Raw genomic sequence first — 23,578 nt, forward strand, 5'->3', positions numbered from 1 at the left:
AGGATCCTTGTTAGCAGGAGGACAGAAGATAATTGCAGGAATTATGCTCTCTCTTTGTGATAACAATGCACTTAACCATCTATGACTTTGCATGAATCCAGAAGATATAATTTGGCTGTATACAGTATGCTTTTGTGCCCAATGTGATCAGTTTGCAACCCATCTGTGCCTATAGTATTCATGCTGTTCATCCACTGAAAACACCAAGCACCAGGCATCTTGAGACTGCCACTTTCCACACAGAGAGAAACTGCCATTCATAACCATTTTCCCCTTCATTAAGCAATGGATTGACCCTATTTTCAGAGTTGTAGCTGTGTTGGTCCCAGGATATGTGAGAAACAAGACAGGTAGGACCAATAAAAGATATTACCTTACCTACCTTGTCTCTCTCCTATTTTCAGGAGCAGTAGTCCACTCTTATACAATAAACGACCTGTAGCTTTTTTTCCTCCACCCTTTTAACACACCTCTAACAAAACATCAGTTCTGGTTGACACAGTATTAACAGGCTGTCTTCCCGCATCTCACGTATGACATATCATAGAATGCTCAGTTTTGAGAAGAAAGGTATTTGATTAATCAAGTAGATGAAGCCAAAATGTAGTTATTAGATGCATTACATCTGTAGCACATCATCTGTAAAAATGTCCTGGGTAAACTAATGCTCCAGGGGAAACCTGACCTTTAAAGAGCCTTGCTAATACTACATCTAAATTAACGTCCGTGACAAGCACTTCAATTTAAAAGAGCAGCGTTCTTTCATTCTATCTACACTATCTATTCATCCATTTATTTCTGTGTAAATGTATGCATGTGTAAATAAATTTATGTCATTTCTGGCACTGAAAAAAACTCTAATAGAAGCTCCCAGAGTTTGGACTCATTCTCCTTACTACAAGATGTGGAAATTATTCATTTTGAGGGATACACATTACAGTTAGCATCTCTTAAAGGAAGGAGAAACCCAAACAGAATTATTACAAAAATTTTTTTTACAGTAACTAGATCTATTTCTCCAATGCATTGGTCTTACAGAGCAAGATAAATATGCTTTAATCGGAGGGGCATGGAACTACTGAAGAAAGCTACATAACAAGTAATTATGGATTAGAATTAAGGGCTTGGCTGTGCACTGACATGTCTGGTGGCCAAGATCAAAATCCTAAATGCAATCAGTTTTGCAGTTTCAGAACAAAACACTGCAAACAAATTCAGGACAACTCCCATCCCCTGCTTTGAAGAAACCTACTAAACCATGCTGAGAATGGAATGATCTCTTATAGGCCTAGACTGGGGCATCGAGCCACCGTTACGCACTAGGAATGATGTAGAGCCACAGCTACATTGCCTGATGCTAAGAAGGTTAAGCCCCAGCTCCAGCTACTGCCTGCTCCTTTCTAACCATATTTTTTATGAGTTTACTTCCATTATCAGCCCCAAGCGCAAAGATTCCATTCTGGCTAGCCCTTACATAGGCTGCAGAAGAGAGATGTAGAGTCTCTGTACTCCTGCCATTCACACTATGCAGCTGCTTGGGAGATGAGGCTATGATATAGCCCATAGTGAAGTGAACCTCCCCCTCAATCCTGAAGAAAGAGAAAAACTTATTTCACAGTTGCCTTTTCACATGATAGAGTAGGTGTAGTCCTCATGCCAAACAGAGAGTACTCTGATGGAAAAGATTACACCCTCTCTGAACTAAGGAGAGTCACATTACCCAAATCCAAGTGGACTAAAACTGAAAGGTTTTTTCACATTTTGTTGATCAAGAACCTTTTATCTGAACATTTTTCATTTAGAATCTCAGGTGTGTAATAAGCTGTGCTCTAATTGGTTTCTCTGCAATGAAGAGCGACCTTGTGTTTTCTGTACAGTTATACTTCCATACAGAGAGATTGTGGATAAGAAATTATTCACCTATAGATGCACAATATGATTCCTATAGCACAGTGACTGCACAAAATGTTAAAACCAGTGAACAGAAACACAGGCATGACATGTTTTAACTTTGCTCTCAGCTAAACAATCTGTTCTTTCTATCATCATCCTTCAGGCCTTAGGCTACATAAACATTGTCAAACCTGGTTTCAGTATGAAGTGGGCACATTAATATTCTCATTAATATACATTTTCCATAGCTTCTCCATTAGGTAGCTTAGTTGGAATCCTATGGTAAACCCCATCAAATACTTTAGATTCACGAATACTGAAGTTATGGACATCACTGGCTTCAGAAAGTAAAATCAGAAAAGTTGTTAGGTTCTACAGGCCATAATCTGCAGACCCTTCTGAGGCAAAACCTCCACTGAATCCACATTTGAGTTTTGCTGAAGTGAGAACTGCAACATTCTTCGGCCTCATCTTTCAGTCGGTGAGATTTGTTTATCTTCTCACAAAGTGTAAGTAAATAGGCTTTGTTCAGGAAACTAAACACAGCTAATTCCTTTCCATAACTGCAGGAGGTATGTGTGGGGCCACTGTATCCACTTTCTACAACTGTCCCAAATGCACCCCAATGGATGACCTATTCAGAGTAGGGTGTAGGGTAATGTGGGGGCTCTCTGACCCCTGTGAGAGAGAGAGCTTTTCCCCATGCACATAAAGCTAGGCATATTTTTGGCTTAGTATTTGCCAGCCATGGGACAAATGCAGCCCCAGTATAAGTGGATGCAGCTGCACTCATTTAATACCATGGATGAATGTGACCTAGTGCCTTTAATAGTAGTCTAGGAACTCAAACCATTTTACTTTTAAAAGTTCAACAACTGTAGAGGCAAACATCACCCAAAGGATGATTAACCAGGGATCTTCCCTAGCCAGGCCTTTTGCGTGTTACAATACAACAGTAATTTTTCATTTAAGTTATGGTGTCTAAAAGATGTTTGCTGTAGCTGGAAGGCAAAGAATGTGACTTTCTTTAGCAGAGAGATTATAATTAATTAGAAGGATTCTGTCATAAAAATATTTTCTTGAAATAATTTTATTACAATTCTATATACATTAACATACTGAAGTGAATATATATAAAGTAAATTCTATATACATTAACATACTGAAGTAAATATGTGTATGTGTGTGTATATATATATATACACACACACACACACACACACCCAGATGCTGCAACTTCTACTCACTTACTGACAACAAAAAAGAAAGACAGAAACAGAAAAGATAAAGAGAATTAGGTATTCAAAGGGCAATAAGGAATGATACCAAAGCCACATGATTTCTTAAAAGAAAAATCACTGATGAAAACAAACCTGAGTTAATTCCAGAGATATGTAATGAATGCTCCCCTCTAATCAGGCATTAGTTAGATATAGTGAGGTCCAATCAACCGTCAAAAAAAAACCTTTGCGAAGTCCACTGGCTCTTCCAAGTTCACTAGACAGGCCACAGAATATATTCTATAACATCACAGATCTCATAGGCTAGTTCCTCAGCTGGTGCTCCACTGAAGAAGAAGCCATGCTGATTCACACCAGCTGAGGATCTGGCCCCAGTTTCTGCACACAGTCATGAATGTCTGGCATCTGAACACGTTCTGAAGCATCATTAGCAAATCTAGAACACTAGTAGTCTTTCATCAGGGCTAAAAAATACTTTTTTAAACATTTTTATTTAAAATGTGTTCATGCAAATATCCCACCTATTCTGTTTAGCAGGTTACATTTATTACATACTCCTAGGTTCTAACTCAATTTTGCTTTCAGCTTTAAAGTTTTTTAAGTTCTGCATGCCCCATTGTCAGGCTTCCAGTATAAAGCTTAACCACCATTCTTAACCGTTAAAAATTCCCTGATGAACACTTGATGTTTTTTTAATGTACGGTGTGCGTATGAGAACTCGAGTCTCCAAAAAGCAATGATTTGACTATTGCATTATGTCAATAGCCTAGAAGCCATGGCCCTAGAAATCCCAGTGAGAACTAACCATTTTTCAAGCCAACTTCAATCCAGTTACTAATACTATGGAGGATTTTCCAAGTCTGAGGACATGAACTGTTAAGAAGTAAGCAGTTAAATTCACTGATGGGGTGGTTCGTCACAGATAATTTTGTCAATATACTGTATACTAAATAGAATTATGGGAAAAGATTTTACACACAGGCTCATAGTTTCAAGTGCAGCTGTCTGATACATATATAAGGACTGGAGGGTGCATTAAGATGTGCAATTCTATGAAAATGGGCAAAGCAATGTGAGAAAGTACGTCTATTGAAGTTTAATGAAATTCCCAATGCACTGGGCATTTTGCAAGCTGTAAATATCCAACATTAATTAACAAGGTGCAAATTCACTAGTTTCAGACCAGTGCATGGTGTGACAAAGTTCCTCCTCTACCTTCGTAGGTCTTGCGCTTATTGGTGGATTTGCTCACCTTGGAGATTCACGGCAGCCTTCAGTTTGGCCGTTTTCATGAACCCACAGTCCAGGTCAACTTCTCCTGTGTCTGACCAGGAGTTGGGAGGTTTGGGGGAAACCCGGGCCCGCCCTCTACTCCAGGTTCCAGCCCAGGGCCCTGTGGAATGCAGCTGTCTAGAGTGCCTCCTGGAACAGCTGTGCGACAGCTGCAACTCCCTGGGCTACTTCCCCATGGCCTCTTCCCAACACCTTCTTTATCCTCACCATAGGACCTTCCTCCTGGTGTCTGATAATGCTTGTACTCCTCAGTCCTCCAACGGTATGTGTTCTCACTCTCAGCTCCTAGTGCCTCTTGCTCCCAGCTCCTCACACGCGCACCACAAACTGAAGTGAGCTCCTATTTAAACCCAGGTGCCCTGATTAGCCTGCCTTAATTGATTCTAGCAGCTTCTTGATTGGCTGCAGGAGTTCTAATCAGCCTGTCTGTCTTAATTGTTTCCAGAAGGTTCCTGATTGTTCTGGAACCTTCCCTGTTACCTTACTCAGGGAAAAGGGACCTACTTAACCTGGGGCTAATATATCTGCCTTCTATCAATCTCCTATAGCCATCTGGCCCAACCCTGTCACAATGGATAATTTCTGAGTTTGTTAATATTTGAGTTCACATGATAGTTTATATTATCTGCCAAAAACTGTCTGCTGTATGTAAAGACAAAGCCATCACCCATAGAGTGTGCCTACACTTTGAACTTGGTGAGTGATTCCCAGATCAAGGAGACACACTCACTTTAGCGGTCATCAAGCCAGAGCACTAAAAACGGAATGTAGACATGGGAGGGTCTAGCCAGCCCAACAAAGTATGTAGGATACATGGATGTATACATACTTGGAGCGACTAGACCCTCCTGCAACTTGCACTGCCACAGCTACTCTCTATTTTTAGTGCACTAGCTTGATGAGAGAGCTATCATGAGTGTGTTACACTCCCATTCCCATCTCAAAGTGTAGACATAACCATAACTGGATACATGGAGGTAGCTCCTGCAAAGGGTGATATAAAGAGGCTCTACGAGGGTGTGTGAGAAAAATTGAGTTTCAATAAATTCTTAAGGACTCCAGAATTCTTGTTCTGCAGATCTTAGATCCAATTCCTCCACAGGGACTCCACTGTGTTTGGGTGTTTCAGACTGGAGTAAGCAAGTTGAAAAAGCAGAGTTGGCAAGTCTTGGACTTGGACTTGAAAATAGATCCCCCCAAAAAAAACCCTCAATGGGAGCAGTGCTCCAGGAACATTTAAATACTGCTTCTCTCAAGCAAGAATTAACTTCAATCTTAACCCTCCTGCCAAACTGAACTATCAGAGACTCCAGTTCAATCCAGTTGATTTAAGCTTTCTTCAATCCTTTCTACTACTTCCATAGCCATGACACTAACCCCATTCTTGTTGATGAAATATATCACAGACTAGCACATCTCCAGTTTTGCTGGTGGACACAGGCTAGTTTCTCACTTCATGTGCATCTCTGGAATTTTGCTTCTGCTAAAGCTGAATATTATATTCTGGGACATAACTAATGGAGGAATCCCAGATTATTACTTTCTTTGAAAGGAGAAAACATTCTGGGCCCAGTAGAGAAACAAGTGATCTGCTGGGCATGTGGTTGTTCATAAAAGGTAAAGGGTCAGACCTACACAGGAAAGGCAAGTTGGGAAGATGCTATATCTTGGCATAGGCTGCACAAGAGGTGGACCCAAACCTTTTGGGGGGTTGCTTATAACTAATACAAAGCCCATTCTTTCCTCCAACCAGTTATTGTCACCCCTCCCTTACTATTTTACCTCAGGAATCAGACAGCTTGAATATGCTACTTGTTAGATTCCCAAGGAACAACAAGTAGTTTACAAATTCCAAATTCACGGACTTGTTAGACAAGCTATCACACCAAGAGAATTTGGAATAATTTAGACAGTCATATTTAGCCAGCAGCACTTGATAATTCGCTGTACGAAAACGAAGGCTAGCAGATGTAAAGACTTTTCTTCTCAACAGGTCTAGACATTTAGCTTTTTTGTCAGGAGTTGATTTAGGATGATTATGTCTAGATCTCTCTGTGGCAGCCTGGATGTTCAGAGAGTTCGGCACAAGGTGGGTAAAGAGAAATTCCACTCTCTTAGCTGGAATGAAATAGTGTTTTTCTCTGCCCTATTGGGAACTGGAAAGACAGTTGGTCCACTCCTTGGTTAAAAACACGAGGTGATCAAGGGCACATAAGGGACACTGCTTCCAAGAATTCTCAGACTTCAGGTGCTTGGAGTGCATGCACACCCGCAGTGGAATAGACCTAGAGACCAGCACTTGAAGAAGTTATCTTTTCTATCTGTAAGTACTTATAATGACCATCTCTCAACCTTCTCTTTGATAAACGGAGTAATTGGAGCTCCTTAAGCCTCACATTATGAGGCTTATTTTCCAGCCCCCTAGATCATTTTTATGGCCCGCCTTTAAATTATCTCCAGTATTTATACATCCTTCTTGAAGCATGGACATCAGAACTGGACACAATATTCTAGCAGAGGTCTTACCACTGCTGTGTGCAGAGACAAGATGACTTCCACTGATGCTTGATACTCTCTTTATACATCTAAGGATTGCATTAGCCCTTTTTGTCACAGCCCTGCACTGACAGCACATGCTAAGGTGATTATCTACAATGACCTCTAGGTCCTTCTCTGAGACACTGCTTTCAAGATAGAGTCTCCTACCCTGTAGGTATAATTTGCATTCTTTGTTCCCATACGTATGATCTTATTTGGCTATATTAAAACATATTTTGTTGGATTGTGACCATTTAACCAGTATCATAGGTTGGCACTGGCCCTTTAAGAGGTAGCAAGGCCAGTGCACCTGTGCCTGATCAGCTGACCATCACTAGGGCTATAAGAAAAGGTACCTGGATGATAGAGAGGGAGAAGCCCGGGTGAACCAGGCTGGAGAGTCAGACAAAAAGGGGTAAGAGATAAGATGGCTACTCACATGTTCCCAGAATATTGGACAGTCTGCTTCTTCCATGAATGGCATGACCCTGCCCTCACCAGTATGACAGTGAGGTCACACTACACAAGGGACACCATCTTTAAGAGCGCCCCAACTCCACTAGTATGATGTCATACGCATGGTGTGTGTGAGGTCATGCCACATTGGATGGGTGCCATTTTTAAGAGCTGGAGGGGGCAAAGCAGCATCTCCCATCTGATACCAGACAAAACTACGTCCAGCTGTTTCCAAGTACAGCACAGGGGACAAACCTCTCAAAAAGAAGACTGTCCAGTTTAATATCAGTAGCCTCCCTAGGCAAAGAAAGCAGACATGGGCCTCTCACTGCCAGCTCCCAGGGAACAGGGAGACAGACCAGAAGCAGGAAGCTCTCTGGGTGGGGGGCATGGATCAGCGTTCATATTGCGCTCCCCACCAGCATCCAGCCTGGCCCGGGGAAGCTAATGATCCAACTCAGCAGACTAAATTCGGTGATGAATCCTGGTCACGTGCCACCTGAGGCACATTACGCATATGCTAAAAAAGAAGAAGTGACTGAGTCCCCTGGGCAGAACGCCATCTCAACCTGCTGGGAGACATTTGATGAAACAGTACAAGGGAGCTACAAGAAGTTTCTAGGAGAGGAAGCAGTAGGAACCTGCTGGGGAAAAAGGGCCCACCAAGGAGAAAGACCTGGGTGGTGGTACTCAGGGAACAGAACATGAAAGATTCCTGCAGAAGCCTGAAAACAGGAAGGGTTGAAAGGTAAAGGAGAAAACCCCACAGGGGCTGTACCCTGCGGGGTTAGGAACTGTTTTTGGTTTTGATTATATTTAAGAAAATAAAATTGTCTGGAAAGACACTCTGGGTTAGGGTGACCAGGTGTACGGTTTTCATCCAGAACACCCGGTCGAAAAGGGACCCTGGCAGCTCCAGTGAAGCACCACAGACCAGGCCGTTGACTGTCCGGCTGGCAATGCCACACAGCAGGGCTGGCAGGCTCCCTGCTAGCCGCCGCATGGCTCCCAGGAAGCAGCCAGCATGTCCCACCTCCGGCTCCTACGCTTAGGGGCAACCAGGGGGGTAAGCATGCTGCCCCCCGCCCACAGGCGCAGCTCCCATTGGCCAGGGCAGGGGACAAACTAGCACGCCTAGCAGGTGGCTGTTGAGGGGTTGTGGCACGCGCCTCTCCCGCTGCTGCCAGCCTGCTTCCCCTCCTCATGCTCGTTCTGTGGCTGGGCTAAAGCTCTGTCCACTCAGAGCTGTAAACTCAGCCCAGGAGTTGGAGGTATGTATCCCCATCTCTGTGTAAGGAGGTGCGTGTATTGCCACATGTGTGTATACCTGTGTGAATAAAATTTTCAGCCTAACTCTGACTTTTGTTCCTTTTGCTGGCTTGTGCACAAAAAAACTGATGACATAAAATGTGTGTATTCAATTCCTAACAAGTTTTTAAAAGAGAAGGGAACTCTAAAAGAAATGTATTATTTCTTAAAAAGTGAATGTTGACGACTAGTAATTGCAGAAGAGCCAATGTATCATACATTTCTCCCCACCTTTGTCTAGCAGCGTTATCAACTCTTTGTTGCAGACTCTCTCTTTTTATGTATATGTCCAGCACCTATCACCCTGGAGCCCTGATCTTAGTTACGGTCTCTAGGCACAAAACAATAATTGTAATAATAAATAATGTGGAAGTATATGTGTTAGTGCATGCTAGATATGTACACATGAACACACATGCATTTGCATGTAGCTGTGGGAATCAGTTTCTACCGATTTATTTATATAGGTATCTGGACTGGTGTGCATTTCTGTAGTTGTGCTCTATGGATTTGTATTTGGGCTTCAGGAGTGGGCCTTCAATGAACCCACTGCAGCTATGATAATGTGTGGTCCTAATTCCACACATAAAATTACAAATAATGTTAGGGAACAAAAAGCATGGAGCTGGTTACGAAAAATGGGAAGGGGGGGGAAAGAATCATGAAAACCTTTGTGAAATTTCTTTTTTTTTTTTAAATTACCCTTTTTGACTATTTTGCTGCCAGCTCTAGCTTCCTGTAACAAACAAAACCTGAAATTAGCATAACACATCTGTCAAAACAATAAATATACCTGTTTGGGCCTTGCAGTGAAAATGAGTACATGAGCAAGGGTGGGGGAGAGCAAGTGATGGAGAGAGGGGGGATGGAGTGAGTGGGGGCGGGGCCTCTGGAAGGGGCAGTGCAGGGTGGGGCCTCAGGGATGGGGGGGCAGTGGGTGGGGCAGGGGGGTTCGGTTTTCTAGAATTAGAAAGTTGGCTACCCTACTCTGGACGTGGCTGTGGGTCCATTATCAACTAGGGAGAAGGCCAGACTTGTTACACTAGGTGATTTAGACCACTCTGCAAACAGCAACCTGTCCTTCTAATTATTTACTACCCCATCAATCTTTATGTCATCTGCCATCATAATCTAGATCTGAAGATATTAAATACCACTGGAGTAAGATCCCTGGTGGACCCCACTAGAAAAAGCCCCACTCAATGATATTTCCCCATTAGCAACAACATTTTGAGATCTCTCAGCCAGCCAGTTTTTAATCTAATATGTGCCCTGTTAATTCCATACAATGCAAGTTGTTATTTTTTTTTTTTTAAACAAAATGTCACGTAGTGCTAAGTTACATGCCTTGGAGAAATACAAGTATATTACATCAACACATAACTGCTTCTCTCTTTTTTTTTTCCTTCTTTGGCCATGGCAATGCAGCACCAGGTGTGTCTAACCCCACATGCAGTATATGACATCTTCCTCAACTGTGCCATACAACCTCCTCTCTCACCACACAGATAAAGGATGGGGCATTGCTATGCAGGAGCAATCTGGCAGAGCCATGAAATCAGGAGCCCACATGAAATCAGTGGGGTGCCTGGTAGAACACCATCTTTCAATTTATGCCATGATTTCTCCTTATGCAGTTTCCTTCCTGCCTAATTGTCATTTCTGATGCTGAATAATGAAGAACATCCTTGCCTCTTCTCCACCATCCTCAGTCAGACAACACAACGTATGACCTTTGGGATTTAAATATGAACCTCATACTTGGAGAGGCATAACTTTATCTCTAGGCCACTTAGCCAGTCCTTTGTAAATCATTTCTGATCTATTGCTGTGGCTTGAATCTTCAGTTTCCTTTCCCTTCTCATCAAACCGCTGCTGTGATATGGCTACACTGCACCAATCTGTATCTGAGCAGGTACAATATTCTGTAGTGCAGTATTACCTCTCATATTTAGGAGATCACTCCAGATTAATCAAGATTCCCTTTGTGACTCACATTGACTTGGTCAGGTCACAGAGCACACGCTGCAATTTCCTTTGCCCTTTGATTTGTATTATTCCGTAATTTTGGATTGTATATCTTTACATTTCCTTTTAGGTCTCTTAACCATCACTGCATTACAGCGGCCCCTGGTGGGAGTGGCGGGAGCTGAAAATGCAATGTAGCAAGCAAGCTGACCTAGGACTGAAAGTGACTTACCTTCAGGAAACCCTATGATATTCATAATGGAAAAAAAATTCTATCATTTTTCTGTCCCTCTTTAGAACATCCTATTCATATGTAAAATCCAAAATTTGTGTCCTTGAGCATTATTCTAGTATTCACTGAAGATACATAGCCGCTGCAAGTTAAAGAATTCAGAGAACAGCTTGTGATTTGTAATCCACACCTGAGCATTAGATTCCAACCACTGGGCTCTAAAAGATTATCCATGCACTGAAGCACTGAACCACAAAGGAGAGCCAGATGAAAAATCCATCTTTTGGGCCTATCAATTTTTGATTCATTAGCTATCATTCAAAATTAACAGAAGCACATTAGAGAGCAGGCCGATTTTAACCAGAAGCATGTATTCTTGGCAATAGAGTGACACACTGAGCCCTTTTTCTTTTGATTAAGGACTTCAGTCTCGTAATTTTTATTTTATGAGACACAAAGCATCAAATAAAGCTTCAAAAATATAATGTCCAAAATACATTAGCCAATAAATGTTTCATCTTTTTTCACAAACTAGACCTTAAAAAGAGCTTTAGTTATTTATTTTTATGGCAGCAGCATACATGTGTGTATGACAGAGTAAAGGATACTGATCCCTGAAGACCTCAGATACCTTAAACTCAAGAAATCAATTTCAAGTCCTGGTTTTATGATGGTTTTCATTACTTATTTTAGGACCTAAGAAAGTGGACAATGTCTGCTATGAATTTTTGATAAAAACAATCAAATAACAAAAAAGAAAGTCATAGGATCTAGAGATCAAAAACTATAAAACAACAAAGAAAAATATATCCCAATAAATGAAATGACTGGGGATCATAATAAATTAAGGATTTCCCTTAAAATGTCCGCATATTATCAGTTTTATAATTTTAGGCCCCAATACTACAACTGATAGCAAGTGAGTGGACTGGGCCTAAAGCAACTGGGCTCCCCACAGGTGCAGCAGTCTGCCAGAGCACTATCAGATACAAGACTGGAGCTTTAAAAATAGTTGCCCCAAGCAATCAGAATAAAAAGACATTTCAACACATATCTTCATTTCAACCAAAAATCACTCACTGCACATCACTGGAGCATGCAGGCTCAATAAGTACAATACTTACTAACTGATTCAGTTTATAAAATATACCTATTGCATCCTCTAAATCTATGTATTTAAAAGATATAAATCCACTGCATTAAACCACTTGGATGGATATAGAATCAAATAATAATGGTAAAAATTCTCATCCCTTCGGACAAAAGCATAGTTTTTGCAATGTGTCTGTTGAGCCAATGGAAAAAACAAACTCCAAAGTTTAGAAAAAAATAATTCCTCATGTAAGCAAAAGTCCCACTTAGGATGAAGAACAAGGAGAAGAAATGCAGACCCTAAGCGACAGAGGGTCAAAATTATAAACTATAAAAAATTCTAACAGAGAAAAAAGTTAAGATGATTCTTATAGTTGGTAACTGTTCTTCATATACCTCCACATATCAGTGTCTCAAGTGCCCGTTAACATAATACAGTTAATAGATTCTATTAACTGTTCCTACTTTCCCTTAACTGTTTATTTGCATACTTTTGTGCATTTTGCTTAGGCTTCTTTTTTTTAAACTATAAATTCTCTTTATGTACACAGTCCATTGTTTCACACTATATAAGTACCTCCTCTTATCAATACAAATGCAAGCAACTAATTGTTAAAATGCTAAGAAATAGGATGGAAAATACTGTATCTTCATCTGAAAGATCTGGTTCTGGCCACTGTCACAGACAGGATACCGGGCTAAATGGACCATTGGTCTGTCTCATAGGACAATTCCTTTGTTCTTACACTCCTATCCAGGTACTCTGTGGTAACTAGAGTGACAATAGATGGGTACCCATTCTAGTAAAATAATCCATCATTCTACTTCTCAGTGCACTGAACTGGATTATGTTAGGTTAAGTGTTGTCACACTGAATAATCTCATTCTATATCACACATTCAAAGACAACTCAATGTAACATGTAGGACAATGCACTGAAGTTTACTATAGTTTTGCAGTCAGCATGGCAGAATCAGGATGAGTTTGGGGATGGTGAAACCTGTGGCACTTCTTAGTGTAATAGCCACAAAATATTTTAGAGTTTTTACATTTCAAACTGTGTTTTTATAGAAATAGAAGTTGCCCAAAATTTACTACACTTGCCTCCATCTACTTTGTGTGTCTGTCTGTTATCTTCCTACCTGAATCAACAAAAAAATCAATCAGGAGCAGTGATTAGTGGCTAAAAAATTCAGCATCATCACTACTCAGTGAAGAGAGAGAGATGACATGAACACAAAATCACATTAAAAGCTATTAATAATGTTATAAAATTATGTTATATATTAATAATGTTATAAAATGACAATATATACATAAAAAGACGAATAAAATAAAGCAAAACATGTCTTCAGCAAACATTATCCATGGATCACTAAAGCATCATCACGAAGTTCACTTAATATATTAACACACCAAGTCAACCAAAAAGCGTCCAGGTTCCAAGTCTATTTCTAAAAAGTATAATCAATCTGCAGCAAGGTGACAATCAATGCACAGACTCGCCCTAGCACTTTTCACTTCTTGACCCTGGCCATTCTGTTCTGGTGAGATTTCAAAATGGTTAGTTTTCCTGACCCAGCAAAAAGTTAGCCATGTCACCAACTGGCTGAATATGAGCACTGTTTGTCACTCCGAGAATAAACAGGGACCTGGAGAAAACCAGCACCAAACCGCTGAAAAACTGCTGCCGAAAAAGAAAAAGAAAAAAAATAATAAACAAGAAAAGAGGAATCAAACGGGGGCAATGTAGGAAAAAAATAAAACAAAATGTGTGAAGCCAAAGAAAAGGGACACTGCGCAGACACCTGAGGGCTAATATGGTACACAAAACAATTGTTTGTGACAATGCTAAGAAGGATACTCCACTGCAAGTCATCTGAGCACTTAGGAAAAGAAGGTTTGTACAATGTCCTATAAGTTGGGGACAGAGTCACCCAGGGACAGAGGCATCCTCCAGGCTGTATCAAGGACATCAGAGAGAGTGGCACAGTGCCCCCATCTTGAAACACATCCCACAGACCTGCTTCTTGATCATGGCTGTGTAACCCTTCCGCCAGGTGGAGCTGGCAGCAACCAGGGCCGGGTTAAATATCTAGGGGTTCCTTTTCAACAATACAACACAGAACCAGCTCTAGCCCCCACCCAGTAACCTGGGAAATTACACATCACCCTGGGGTGCCTGAGAGGAAATACTTCCCCACTCGCACGCACAGAGTCGGAGTGTAGAAAAGAAACTTTTAATGAAAGGAGGGAAGTCACCCGACTATACATAAACAGAACACTGGCCCAAACCTGAAAGCATCCAACTTTTCAAAAGATAACTATGGTTTACTGTAGGCTTTCTCTTGATCCATTGAAATATGCCCCATGAAATCTGCTAACAGTAAAAAACATCACAAATTAAAAACAAATGATCAAAAATACAGTGGGTAGGAATACAATGTTTGATCAGCCTGTATCAGAATCCAGACAGTCCTTCAGCCAGCTAGCTAAGGCCCTAGATAAAATCTTATAATTAGAACAGAGCCGAGAAATAGATCTCCAGTTCCATAAGTCACAGCAACCCCCTTTTTTGTGTAGCAGGGTGATCGCTGCCCAGCAGCAATTAAGGGCAGCTCATTCTCCTGGATACACTCCAGCACTACTAGACTTTCAAGTCAGGACTGATACAATGCCAGAAATACTCAAAATCCGACAACAGACAGCCAATACCTGAAGCCTGGCCTGTTCCTGGACTGCAACATAGAATCATAGACTTTAAGGTCAGAAGGGACCATTATGATCGTCTAGTCTGACCTCCTGCACAACACAGGCCACAGAATCTCACCCACTCCGGTAACAAACCTCTAACCTATGTCTGAGCTATTGAAGTTCTCAAATCGTGGTTTAAAGACTTCGAGATGCAGAGAATCCTCCAGCAAGTGACCCGTGCCCCACGCTGCAGAGGAAGGCAAAAAACCCCTAGAGCCTCTTCCGATCTGCTCTGGAGGAAAATTCTTTCCTGACCCCAAATATAGCGATCAGCTAAGCCCTGAGCATGTGGGCAAGACTCACCAGCCAGACACCTGGGAAAGAATTCTCTGTAGTAACTCAGATCCCCCCCGTCTAACATCCCATCACAGACCATTGGGCATATCTACTGCTAATAGTTGAAGATCAATTAATTGCCAAAATTAGGCTATCCCATCATACCATCCCCTCCATAAACTTATCAAGCTTAGTCTTGAAGCCAGATACGTCTTTTGCCCCCACTGCTTCCCTTGGAAGGTTGTTCCAGAACTTCGCTCCTCTGATGGTTAGAAACCTTTGTCTAATTTCAAGCCTAAACTTCCTGATGGCCAGTTTATATCCATTTGTTCTTGTGTCCACACTGACCTTAAATAATAATTCTCCCTCCGTGATATTTATCCCTCCAATGTATTTATAGAGAGCAATCATATCTCCTGCTCAGTGGAGCATCCAGCTCCACTGTTCCTCACCAGTCAAATGTCATAACCGCTGGTGAAGTTCCTCCATTGCCAGCACGTCACAGGCTTTAGGCAAGTACAAAATACTGTTAAAAGAGACAGCTGCTTTCCCTAGATCTCAGCAGGGCCAGTCATCAGATGACCATCCAGAAGCTGTAGGCAAAAAATCTGCTGTAGACTTTCTCCAGCCCCAAAAAGAACCTTGTGGGAGCATCATTTTCATGCAGCTGAGTAAAACAGGCCCAAACGAGGGCTCCTTGTACCTTCTCTTCCAACAGGCACCTCTGGAGCCAGTATTTCTCAGTTAAGGTTTGGTAAATCAGCACCAGATTTCCCATATCAAGGTTGCCATGAATGCCCAAGATCTCTCATTGCAGAGCAGGGGGTACGGGCTCTGGGATGGGGATGCAGATTCTGGGGTGGGGCCAGAAATGAGGGGTTCCGGATGCAGGAGGGGGCTCCAGGATGGGGCAGGGAGTTGGGGTGGGGGCAGGGGCTCCAGCTGGGGGTGCAGACTCTGGCGTAGGACTGGGGATGAGGGGTTTGGGGTGTAGGAGGGTGCTCCGGGCTGGGACCGAGGGTTCGGAGGGGGATCAGGGCTGGGGCATGGTGTAGGAGTAGGATTTTATATTTGAATTAGAAGTTATAATAATTGACGGTTATAATAAATGTAGTATGTATTAAATATATTAATGTATGATTTGATTTCATCCTGCCAGCCACCCTTTTTGATTTCAAGGCAGGAACAAACCAGAACAGTCCTTATGGCTGATTATAGTCACCTTTTGTTTTAGGATAAGATTTCATTACAGTATTTGCTATAAGGTCTTGCTTCTTGTATGCATTGCCAATTAAGTTGTGTTTCTTGTCTGCATTGCAAACTAAGTTGTGTAAGGTTCTTTTGTAATCCCCTTAGTAACCATATATTCCTTTCCAAAATGTTATCCTGTCTGAAAGTCTCTCTAAAACTGTTTGGTGTGAGTGAGGAGTGTGTGCATAGTTAAAAATAAGTGAAAAGCCCATCACAAATATCCAGATGATCAAAAAAAAGTGAGACACTCTGGAAACACCAGGAGACAATCAGAAAACATCCACTGAATCCTATGCTAAACATGTTAGCAGCACTGACGACCTCAGAGGTGAGGCAGGCACCTCCGAAGCAGAGACAACAAATAGGAGATAATGATGGGAAGCCCGACAATAACCATCTAATGATAACAACAGAAAACCGCAAGATTAACACTATTTAAGGACTAATGATTACAGGATGACATTGCAAAATGAATGGATTCAAATGGGAATTTACAACTATAAAGATGGGGTGTTTTGCCATGAAACTCTGGGTTCAGTCCTGCAAAACCTCGGAACATCAGATCGTGACTGACAGAGACCAGCTCCCCGCTCATGCTCAGTCTAACTGGCCATTAGATTGACTCGAGCTACGACAGACTGGTAACTATAAAGACCATCTGCAGGACTTGTGTGTGTGTATGGGGCTGGGGGGGTGTACCTGAATGCATATGCTAACTGTTGTATTTTCAATAAACGCAGCGTATTGCCTTCTTCCCTGAAAAAAAATCCCATGTGCTTCTTATAAGCATAACAATGGGAGGGGGTCAGGGATGCAGGCTCTAGGCGGTGCTTACCTGAAGCAGTTCCCAGAAGCATTGGCATGTGTGTCCCCCCGGCTCCTACGCGGAGGCACGGCTAGACAGCTCTGCGCACTGCCCTGTTTGCAGGCGCCGCCCCTGCAGTTCCCATTGGCCACAGTTCCCGGCCAATGGGAGCTGCAGAGCCAGTGCTTAGGGTGGATGCAGCATGTGGAACCCCCCGGCTGCTCCTACACCTAGGAGCTGTAGGGGGGACATGACACTGCTTCCAGGAGCCGCAGGGAGCCTGCCTTAGCCCCACTGAGCCACCAGCCAGACTTTTAATGGCCCCGTCAACAGTGCTGACCGGAGCCACCAGGGTCTCCTTTCGACCAGGCATTCCATTGGAAACTGGACACCTAGCAACCCTAGCAGAACAGTTAGATCTGGGCCTTTCTGACATCCCACCACTGTCTCAGGGACTCATACAGAGGCTTGTGCTGCCACCAACGCTCCCAAAACATAGCAAACATCTGGGTGAAATTCAAGTCATGTAATAATTTGATATTAAAGTGCCAGGGGGAAGCATAGGCAAGAAGAGGAAGAGAGACACTGACAGAGATATAATAATGATCAGACAAGTCAGTGGGAGATATGGAAAACCAAAAAAACATATTCATACTGGTCTTCATGGTATAAAAGTGATCCAATCTACTCCCTGAGACTTGGTTGGGAATAGCCTTCAGCCAAGAGTACTGCCTAACAGCGGGGTGAGAGAACCTCCAAACACCCTCCAGCCCAACGGTCTACAGAACCAATACAGTTACTTGGCTGACTGGGGGTGTGGATCCTCATGGTTCCTGTCTAAAACATGATCTACAGGATAACAATAGTATCACAGCCACAGCCAAGCATAGCATGGGCAAGTTTCTGCAGAAGGAGACACAGTCTAACCCCAGAGTAGGGGCACACACCGGAAAAAGATTAAAAGCAATAATGCCAATATGTGTGTCCACCTGGAGGACCCAGCCTGGCACAGTCTCCTTCAGAAAGAGGATTTGTGCCCCTGCACCCAAGGAAAAGAGAACAGCTATCCCAGCAGTGACACTGGAGCCCATAGCTCAAGAAAGCTTCCCTTTCCCATTCCTTCAACCAGATCCCCTGATTCTCAGGGTCTAAGTGCATCTCTTGCAAAAGGACATCATCAGTCTGTGTTTGCTGAGAAATTCAGAGTTGTGCCCTTTTATAACCATTCTAACATCCATTAGTATTTACAGCGCTGAAGTTCAGCAGCACCATAGAGACTAAAAGGAGAGAGCCAAGCAACAGAGACAAACAATGGGAAGTGGAAGTATGTTGAACAAAACGTGCAATGTGGCGGCCTATATAACTTGAACAATCCCCGCACACTTTCTCACCATATTCAACAACTTTTTGAGACAAATGTTTCCTACAATCAACCAAGGTCTCTCTCAAGACAAGGGCAGAGGAATGAACAAAGCACTGTAAATCAGGGAAACGGGCCTCAACTTCCCGCTTCCCTTGAGTGCTATCCAAAGAGTCAATAATCTCCTTCACACTGTACCCACCCTTCCTACTTAGCTGACTTGCTGGGACATCAGGAACCAGTGAGGAGTCAGAGAGATCATCATCCTCCTCCTATTCATCTCCCTCAAACTGTGCCAGCTCACAAAAACACTGAGCTGCTATTGTAACATTCTCATCATTCACAAAGGAAAATAAATGTAGTGGGAGCAGCTGGCGCATATATTTTCCCAAGAGCAGTGGGTAGTGCAGCCCCAGGCTGGAACCCAGCACCATCTCCACAGCATGCAGAATCAGGGGCTTGAGGACTCACCATACTTCACTGAGAGCTTCAGGCATGGACCTATCACCCAACACTATCCTCCTACTCAGGGCACACAACTCCATCCTCAGCCACTGCCAGCAGCTCAGTGGTCTCCGAAGTCTTAGCCCTTTTAGAAACAGTCCGGCATAAATCCATCTTGTCAGTCTGTTCTTCACACCCATCTCTAGAACCTGTCTCTGCTTCCTCCATGGGCAAGTGCTCCTTGACCTCCAGGCAGAAGTGACGGGGTCACAACCTCTGGAGGGTTGCTTCCTGGACAATGGCAGACCACACAAGGTGAGGGAGAGAGATAGAATCTGGCAGTGCAGATGCGGGCTCTGTCTCCTGTTGGCCCCTTGATGTCCCAGTCCAACTACGCTGGGGTCCTACATTCCTACCAGGAACCCCTCACAGGCAATGTTTCATGTTTTCAGAGGTAGCAAACACTGTATAATCCACCTGAGCTATGTGGTGCTTTAAAACCAGATTCAAGGGCTTTTCACAGTTATTTAGAACCGCATAAACCTGGCACCAGAACGACATAACATGCCTCATAGGTAGGTCCTTGCAGCCTAACGGAATCATCCTAACAGCAGAAACTATCTTCCCATAACAGAAGACAGCAGACACTAGCATCTCATTGTGAAGGAAGCGGGGGACATTGGCAAAAACTACTTTAGTAGCAGGAGCAAACAAGGGAAAAACTTGAACAAAAAGACACTTTGACCCAGAGGCTCTCCTGTACCAAACAACTCACAAACTGCTTCTGGGCCAAGAAGATCATTATAGATTTGATCATTTGAGAGGCAGATTCAGAGCCCTAGACCAACATCTTCAAAGTTGAGTGCCTAAAGTTGAGCACCTAAATCCATATTTAAGCATCTTTTAAATCAATGGAGGCTACACATGCTCAGCACTTCTGAAATTCAAGGCACCTAATCAAGTGCCTAAATACTGAATCAGGTGCCCAAACTCAGTTAACCAAATTTGAATGTGCTGGCCCTAGATCCTCCATCTTACTCCCTGGGTCCAATTTCCCCCATGGCAGCATTGTCCCTCAGGAGAAAATCTATCCACCCATCCATCTTACGTGGTACTTTTATGGGCCCCCCACTACCGTAGTATCTGAGTGCCTCAATCTTTAATGTAGTTAAATTAGTACATTTACAAATAGTACCATAAGGGTATAGGATGCTTTGCATTAGTCAGAATGTGTAACACAAAGAAGACGATCCCTGCCCCAAAGATCATCCATTCTAAAGGCTCAAGACAGTGCAGTACAAATGCAGATCAATGACCGGTCATTATAAGTGGAGTTCTTCAGAAGGTTTTTGGCTTAATTAACTGACAGGCTGCTCTACGGATAATGAGTGATGTGAAAATAAGTAGTATTAAGGAGAAAGGCTGCATGAGTCAATCTTCTTCCCAGTTCCTTTCTTCTCTAGTGGGAAGTACCATTCACCAGCCCTTTACTTGGGGACTGGATATTCGAAGTGCACCAAAACATGTGTGTTGCCCAGTGCATGGGACAGGAGTCTAGGCTCTGTCCATTCCCTGCACCTTTCCAACTATTCTCTGAACATTTGCATAGATAGGAACATTGCACGCCTGCATACTGCTGAGGAAGTACCTTATCTTTCCTTACTCCTCCATGCAGGACAAAATACAAGCTGGCCCTTAGTTATCAATAGAGAATGTGGCAAAGCTACAATGTGTATTACCATATTTCTTTTCAATTAAGTTAATGTGCAGTTTATTTTCTGTGAAATAATAGCGAATATTCTGAATCCGCAGAAATTAAATCAAATCACATTGAACTGAAAAGCAGATTTTTATTCTCCTGTTTGACACTCTTTGCGAGACAAGCAGAATAAAAATAGCACAATGGAAATAATATCTAAAAGTACAAACTTTACTAACTGTTCATAATTATTTATTAAGTTCAGAGGACTCACATGCATGAATTTACTCACATGAGTAACTGCTGGCACTATTTGCTACATGGAAGCTTGCCAATCAGCAGGAAAACCACAGAGAAAAGAATGTTTTGGGATTTACTCCACTTTCATCCCCTGTTGGAGAGTCTGTATTTTCTGCTGTCCCCTGCTTCCCAGCACCAGTAGATGGAAACTTGACCTCTTATGATAGGGCTTCCATAATCCACTAACCATTTCCACAAGGGTTGAAAAACTGACTGAAAAAGGGATCACTTCATGAGACTTCCTCATCTCCTCTCCCACAAGAAGTCCATATGACAGAGCCAGGTCTAAGCTTGAGTCCTAGTTCACCAGAACAATTTGTCCTCAGTAGCTATGACTCACAACACCCTTGTGTAAGAGTAAATAATAAAATATAAAGGGAACACTTTATCCACCACTGAAATGCAGCCATTTAGAAACAGACTGTTGATGAATGTTGCTGTGTAAGACAGGAAGTGAAGACTACAGTATGCAACTGTCCCAGCAGGCAGTGAACTGATAAGAATGTTATTTACTCATTCAAATTTGGTCAGGATGCTCGGGTTAACACTCAGCCTCAGGGAAGTTCTACAAGATCTGTAATGAGCTCGGCCTGGACATCAGCTCATATGGGAAAACCTACAGAGGGTGGTCAGGGGAAAGTCATTTCTATAAAGGTTCCCTTGCTGATATTGTAAACATTGCACACAGGCATTGGTTCATTACTGAGTCAAAGGAACTAGCCACCTATTAAATGAAAAAAAAAAAAATCAACTCCCTGCATCACCTAGATGTTTCTTTGAAGTCTTCCATTAAAATAACAATCTAGCTTGACCCAGTTTATCTTGAGAGATCTAACAAGATCACAACAAAGGTGGTTCAGCTACAAGGAAAATGCATTATTCTGTCTGACATCTACAGAATGAGATGCTTTTAGTTCCTATGTATTTTCTTGTCCTATGCTATCATTTAAAGAATATACATAATTTTGAATTTGTACTTGCGCTTAATATTAGGTTTGAGAAGCATCTGGGTTTTGCAATGTTTTGTTTTAAACTAGACTTGGTGTTATGCTGCTAATGCTTCTGCAAAGCTCAGTTTGTTGTAAGTCTTGACTGCCCATGTACGCTAGCAGCAGGCACTTGCTTCAGTGCTGTGACATATCTATTTAATTAACACAGCTGTTCTAGCTACTGTGTGAAGCAATAAGCAATGGAGACATATTGGAAATCGTGATTCATAAAAAGAAAAAAAATGTACAAAGCAACTTGAAAAATGAAACACCAGGAAACTGTGCTTTAAAAAACTGGATAAGTGTGTTTTATGTTTTCCAAGTATCCCTCCGTGAAATCAGATCTCTTTGGATATTGTAAAAGGATGAAAAAAAAGGTATTATCTGATATTCTAAATCCATCTCCCTTGTCTTCATTAAGACTTTCATCAACATACACACAAAAATAAAGGATTTACCCTGAAACAACACGAGGAAGATCATCAGCAATCCTTAGTGCTTTTTATAATATATTTACAAATATTTTGTACATCTCCACTGCAATAAAAGACCCATGGCATGGCCACAGCTGGCCCATCCCCGTCATGGGGTTTCAGACCCCAGGCTGCAGCCCAAGCCCAAACATCTACATTGCAATTTTTAGCCCTGCAACCCAAGTTGATTGATCCGGGCTCTGAGATTCAGTACTGTGGGGTTTTTATTGCAATGTACATGTAGGCTAATCCATCTATTTAGCATACCATTGTGCCTCTAGATATTTGAAGCATAGCACATGATCTAGGAATACGGCCTAGTTTGACACCAGTATATTGAGCACTGCTTCATGGAAGATATTCTTTAGTAAAAAAAAAAAATTAATAGATGTACATCTTTTTCCTGTTAATTCTGAACACTGGTTTAGTTTCGAACCTATTGTTTTGCAGTATCAGCTTTAATAATAAAATAAATAATAGGCAAGGCTTTAATAAATTGAATTGCACAGGTTCACTACACAGGAGTGATAAAGGGAAAGTAAAGACAACTAGAAAATATGTTTCCTGAAAACCATGTGAATTAAATCCCTGGGAGTCAGTTCCATCAATGCAGAGCACATGAACTATCCTCTTTTCCTGTAAATGCTTGCAAATACCTGACATAGTTGGACAGCGTACACTTGAAAATTTCTGCACACTAACCATGTCTTATCTTAATTACATTCAAGATCCAGCTGATACTTCCTTAGGACCAGACACTGGCTATTTTAAAGCATACAGAACATTAAAAAAAATAGCAATCCCGTTAGGTAAACTTGCTACCTGGTGGCATTTCTGGATAGTTGGAGTTGACTTGCGGAAATCCAATTAACTGGAGGAATAAAAGGTATTTTTCTGTTCATCTTTAGCACTGAAAATAAAATAGGAGTCTCTGATCAATGACAGAGAGGTAACCTGAACAGAGGAGCCTTAGAATATTGCATTTAGTATATGCATCCAGAAACCTGTGTTCAAGAAAGATCCAACTTCCCAGTACAAAGTGAAGCAATGAATGGAAAGCCAAGTAGCAGAATAGAAAATCTTTTTAACTGAAATAGGTTCTCAATACATCCAAGAGGCAGTCATATTATGAGTTCTTAATGGTACAGGTGATGGTAAGATACAAACTGTAAGATTCTTTAATGCGAGGAGCTGTTCGAACCTGCA

General features: G+C 42.1%; 1 protein-coding gene across 1 annotated transcript in view; it reads right to left on the reverse strand.

Annotated features, from left to right (window-relative positions):
• Positions 1–23,578, reverse strand: part of RARB (retinoic acid receptor beta) — a 501,245-nt gene that overhangs the window by 391,449 nt on the left and 86,218 nt on the right.

Source organism: Chelonia mydas, chromosome 2 (genome assembly GCF_015237465.2).
Source record: "Chelonia mydas isolate rCheMyd1 chromosome 2, rCheMyd1.pri.v2, whole genome shotgun sequence".
In the NCBI taxonomy this organism is placed as follows: domain Eukaryota; kingdom Metazoa; phylum Chordata; order Testudines; family Cheloniidae; genus Chelonia; species Chelonia mydas.